Source organism: Prionailurus bengalensis, chromosome E2 (assembly GCF_016509475.1).
Source record: "Prionailurus bengalensis isolate Pbe53 chromosome E2, Fcat_Pben_1.1_paternal_pri, whole genome shotgun sequence".
Taxonomy (NCBI): Eukaryota; Metazoa; Chordata; class Mammalia; order Carnivora; family Felidae; genus Prionailurus; species Prionailurus bengalensis.
Window position 1 is genome coordinate 24,428,283 of NC_057352.1, and position 6,162 is coordinate 24,434,444.

The 6,162-nt window shown below is 37.8% G+C and overlaps 1 long non-coding RNA gene across 1 annotated transcript; it reads right to left on the bottom strand.

Moving 5' to 3' along the window:
- Positions 1-463: 463 nt before the first annotated feature.
- Positions 464-866, bottom strand: LOC122495175. Its single transcript, XR_006300354.1, has 2 exons — positions 828-866; positions 464-572 (listed from the first exon to the last, which is right to left on the bottom strand). It is a non-coding gene; the product is annotated as an uncharacterized LOC122495175 (long non-coding RNA).
- Positions 867-6,162: the final 5,296 nt, after the last annotated feature.

Here is a 6,162-nt window from a genome sequence, read left to right on the forward strand (position 1 = left end):
GGGGACGGGTCAGCACCCAGCCATTGCTCAGCAAGACCCTCCCCCAAAGGATCTGAGCAGGTCAAAGCCACAGTTCCTCAGAAGGGAAGGGTTGGAGGGAGGGGCAAATATGGCAGAGAAGTAGGGGGATCCAAAGTTCCCTCATCTCTCAAACAAAGCCGTCTTGAGGCCAAAGGACTTTGAAAACCAAGAGTCTGGGAGTAAAAGAGTCAGAGTTGCTTCCAGGGACCCACCAGGACAACCTGATGGGCCATGGTGGGGGGGGGGCACTTTAGGAAACAGCACACTTCAGGGAAAAGTGGAGGTGGGACCTGCCTACTACAAACCATGGCCCTTTGTGCCTGGTAACTGTGTATTTACTGGAGTGGGATTGACCCTGACAAACCATTCAGCCCCTGCTCCAGATCAGCGCTGTTATATTGCCTGGTTTAATTCTCAGACAATTGTTATTATACATTCTTCCTTTTCTTTCTCTTATCTCTTTCCTCCTCTAGTCTGGTTACTCTGGTTGTTGGTCTGTTTAAGCAGACATACTTAATACATTCTCTTGATACATGTTCTACACCTCCTTTCTTATTTTCCTTTCTCTCTTCCTCTAGATTAAACCATATAGTTTCTCAGTCCAGGCAACTTTATCTTCTCTTCTTTTTCCCCACCTCCTTCTTTATTTTCCATATTGTCTCTCTGGATTAAGCCATATATTTTCTTTGATCATTTTTATTTTTTCTTCTTTTTCCCTGACCCCCTCTTTATTTTTGTTTCTCTCTCTCTGGATTAAGCCCTATAATTTCTCTGAACAACTTTATCTTATTTTCTTTTTCCCTGACTCCTTCTTTATTTTCCTTTCTCTCTCTCTGGATTAAGCCTATAGTTTCTCCGCCTGGTCAATTTTTCTTTTTATTTTTCCTTGTCCTGTCATTTCTCTCTTTGTGTGGGATAAAGCCTCTTATATCAGCACCTCCTCCACCCTATTGTTTACTTGTAGCTGGTGTTTCTAGTTTTTTGCTTTTGGGTTTTTTTGTGTATGTTTGTTTCTTGTACGTTTTTGTGTTTTTGTTTTCTCTTTGGTTTTTTTTTTTTTTTTTTTTTTTGTCTGTATGTTTGGTTTTGTTTCCAGGACTACTTCAACAAACATATCAAAGCACACATGGTGGAGGGTCAAAAACATCACTATGAGTAGGGAGATAAAGTAACCAAAATCACAACACAGAACAAGTAACAATCTCCAAAAAACACCTCCTTAAGGGCCACACCCTGGACACTGTATGACCCCTCTTTAATATAGTAGTGGTAACAGGAGCAAGGCACATAACAAGCTTTTAAAACACATAAGGGATAGAAAAGTAGCCATGATGATGAAATGGAAGAATTCTCAAAAGAAATTCCAGGAAGAAATGACAGCTAAATAATTGCACAAAACAGATGTAAACAATAAAACTGAACAGGAATTTAGAGTAACAGTTATAAGATTAATCACTGGGCTTGAAAAAAGCATAGAAGACAGCAGAAAATCTATTGCTCCAGGGATCAAGGAACTGAAAAATAGCCATGATGAATTTAAAAATGCTGTAAATTGGGTGTAAAATAAACTAGAGGTGGTGACAATGAGGACTGAAGAGACAGAGGGGAGAATAGTTGAAATAGAAGATAAAATTATGGAAAAAGATGAAGCTGAGAAAAAGAGAGACAAAAATGTTCTGGATCACAAGGGGAATATTAGACAACTAAGTGATTCAATGAAACAGAATATATCAGTATCATAGGAGTTCCAGAAGAAGAAGAAGAGAGAGAAAGGGGCTGAAGGTGTACTTGAACAAATCATAGCTGAGAACTTCCCCAATCTGGGGAAGGAAACAGGCATTGAAATCCAGGTGCCACAGAGAACTCTCTTCAGATGTAACTTGAATTGATCTTCTGCATGACATATCATTGTGAAACTGGCAAATTACAAAGATGAAGAGAGAATTCTGAAAGCAGCTAGGGACAACAAGCCTTAACCTACAAGGCTAGACACATAAGGTAATAGCAGGCCTATCTACTGAAACTTGGCAGACCAGAAAGAAGTGGCAGGAAATTTTCAATATGCTGAATAGGAAAAATATGCAGCTAAGAATCCTTTATTCAGCAAGACTGTCATTCAGAATAGAAGGAGAGATAAATGTTTTTCCAAACAAACAAAAACTGAAAGAATTCATCACCACTAAACCAGCCCTACAAGAGACCATAAGGGGGACTCTATGAGTGGAATGTTGAAGAGACCACAAAGGACCAGAGACATCATTACAAATATGAAACCTATAGATAACACAATGACTCTAAACCCATATCTTTCTTTTCTTTTTTTTAATTTTTTTTCAATGTTTATTTATTTTTGGGACAGAGAGAGACAGAGCATGAACGGGGGAGGGGCAGAGAGAGAGGGAGACACAGAATCGGAAACAGGCTCCAGGCTCTGAGCCATCAGCCCAGAGCCCGACGCGGGGCTCGAACTCACGGACCACGAGATCGTAACCTGGCTGAAGTCGGACGCTTAACCGACTGCGCCACCCAGGCGCCCCTAAACCCATATCTTTCAATAACACTGAATGTAAATGAACTAAATGCTCCAATCAAAAGACATAGGGTGTCAGAATGGATAAAAAAGAAGACCCATCTATTGCTGTCTACAAGAGACCCATTTTAGCCCTGAGAACACCTTCATATTGAAAGTGGAGGGTTGGAGAACCATCTATCATGCTACAGGAAGTCAAAAGACAGATGGAATAGCCATACTTATATCAGACAAACTATTTTTTAAACTAAAGGCTGTAACAAGATAAGGAAGGCATTATATAATAATTACATGGTCTATCCATCAGGAAGAGCTAACAATTATAAATGTCTATGCACCAAATTCAAAACCACCCAAATATATAAAACAATTAATCACAAACATAAGCAATCTTATTGACAAGAATGTAGTAATTGCAGGGGACTTTAATATTCCACTTACAACAATGGACAGATCACCTAGACAGAATATCAATAACGAAACTATGGCCCTGAATGATACTCTGGACCAGATGAACTTGACAGATATATTTAGAACTTTTCATCCTAAAGCAGCAGAATACACATTCTTCTTGAGTGCACACGAACATTCTCCAGATCACATGCTGGGTCACAAAACAGCCCTCAATAAATATAAAAGAATTGAGATCAATATAAAAGAATTGAGTGTGCATAAACTTTCAGATCACAAGGCTATGAAACTTGAAATCAATGACAGGGAAGTTTGGAAAACCTCAAAATGCATGGAGGTTAAAGAACATACTACTGAAGAATGAATGGGTCAACCAAGCAATTAATGAAACTTAAAAATATATGGAAAGAAATGAAAATGAAAACACCACAGTCCAAAACCCTTTGAGATGCAGCAAAAGCAGTCCTAAGAGGAAAATGCATTGTTATTCAGGCCTTTCTCAAGAAATAAGAAAAATCCCAAATACAAAATCTAACAGCACATCTAAAGGAACTAGAAGCCGAACAACAAAGAGACCCCAACGACAGCAGAAGAAGATAAGTGATAAAGATCAGAGCAGAAATAAGCAATATAAAATTTAAAAAAGCACACAGTAGAATAGAGGAATGAAATGAAAAGTTGGTTTTTTGAAAAAATAAACAAAATTGATAAACCGCTAGCCAGACTTCTCAGAAAGAAAACAGAGAGGACCTAAATAGATATAATCATAAATGAAAATGGATTTATCACAAGCAATACCTCAGAAACACAAGTAATTATCAAAGAATAGTATGAGAAATTATATGCCAACAAACTGCACAACCTGGAAGAAATGGACAAATTCTCAAACACTCACACACCACTGAAACACAAATGGGAAGAAATAGAAAATTTGAACAAACCCATAACTAGTGAAGAAATTGAATCAGTCATCAAAAATCTCCCAACAAATAAGAGTCCTGGACCAGAAGGCTTCCCTGGGAAATTCTACCAGACATTTAAAGCAGAGATAATACCTATCCTTCTCAAGCTGTTCCAAAAAATAGAAAGGGAAGGAAAACTTCTGGACTCATTCTATGAATCCAGCATTACTTTGATTCCCAAACCAGACAGAGACCCCACAAAAAAGGAGAACTACAGGCCAATATCCCTGATGAATATGGATGCAAAAATTCTCAACAAGATACTAGCAAATGGAATTTAATAGCACATATAAAGAATCATCCACCATGATCAAGTGAGATTCATTCCTGGACTGCAGGTTGGTCAATATTTGCAAATAAATCAATGTGATACGCCACATTAATAAAAGAAAGGATAAGAACCATATGATCCTGTCAATAGATGCAGAAAAAGCATTTGACAAAATACAGCTTCCTTTCTTAATAATAACCCTCACGAAAGTCAAGATAGAAGAAACATAAACACCATAAAAACCATAAATGAAAAGCCCACAGTTAATATCATCCTCAATGGGGAAAAACTGAGATTTCCCCCTGAGATAAGGAACACGACAGGGATGTCCACTGACACCACTGTTGCTTAACATAGTGCCAGAAGTCCTACCATCAGCAATCAGACAACAAAATGAAATAAAAGCATCAAAATTGGCAAAGAAGAAGTCAAACTTTCACTTTTCACAACCGACATGATACTCAACATGGAAAACTCAAAACACTCTACCAAAAGACTGCCAGAACTGATACATAAATTCAGCAAAGTTTCAGGGTACAAAATTAATTTACAGATAATGGTTACATTTTTATACACCAATAATGAAGGAACAGAAAGAGAAATAAAGAAACTGATCCCATTTACAATTGCACCCAGAACCATAAAATACCTAAGAATAAACCTAACCAAAGATGTAAAAGATCTATATGCTGAAAACTATACAAAGCTTATGAAGGAAATTGAAGAAGTCACACATAAATGGGAAAACATTCCATGCTCATGGATTAGAAGAATAAATATTGTTCAAATGTCAATACTATTCAGAATAATGTATACATACAATGTAATACCAATCAAAATCATAGCAGCCTTCTTCTCAAAGTTAGAACCATCCTAAAATTTGTATAGAACCACAAAAGACTCTGAATAGCCAAAGTAATATTGAAGAAGACCAAAGCGGGAGGCATCACAATCCCAGACTTTAGCCTCTACTACAAAGCTGTAATCATCAAGACAGCATGGTATTGCCACAAAAACAGACACATAGACCAATGGAATAGAATAGAGAACCCAGAATTTGACCCACAAATGTATGGCCAAGTAATCTTTTACAAAGAGTATCCAATGTCAAAAAGACAGTCTAACAAATTGTGCTGGGAGAACTGGACAGCAACATGCAAAAGAATGAAGCTAGACCACTTTCTTACACCACACACAAAATAAACTCAAAATGGATGAAAGACCTAAATCTGAGACAGGAACTATCAAAGCCCTAGAGGAGATAGCAGGACAAAAACCACTTTGACTTCAGCTGTAGCAATTTCTTGCTTGACACATCTCCAAAGGCAAGCGAATTAAAAGCAAAAATGAACTATTGGGACCTCATGAAGATAAAAACTTCTACACTGAAAAGGAAACAATCAACAAAACTGAAAGGCAACTGACAGAATGGGAAAAGATATTTGCAAATGACATATCAGAGAAAGGGCTAGTATCCAAAATCTATAAAAAACTCACCAAACTCCATACCTGAAAAACAATCCAGTGAAGAAATGGGCAGAAGACATTTTTAGACACTTCTCTAAAGAAGACATCCAGATGGCCAACAGACACATGAAAAGATGCTCAACATCACTCATCATCAGGGAAATACAAATCAAAGCCACACTGAGATACCATGTCACACTGGTCAGAGTGGTTAAAATGAACAACCCACAAAACTGTAGATGCTGGCAAGGATGTGGAAAAATGGGAACCCTCTTTCACTGTAGGTGCGAATGCAAACTGATGGAGCCACTCTGGAAAACCGTGTGGAGGTTCCTCAAAAAATTAAAAATAGAACTACCCTGTGACCCAGCAATAATACTACTAGGGATTTACCCGAGGGATACAGGAGTGCTGATTAATAGGGGCATACGTACACCAATGTTTATAGCAGTGCTTTCAACAATAGCCAAATTACGGAAAGAGACTAAACATCTATCAAC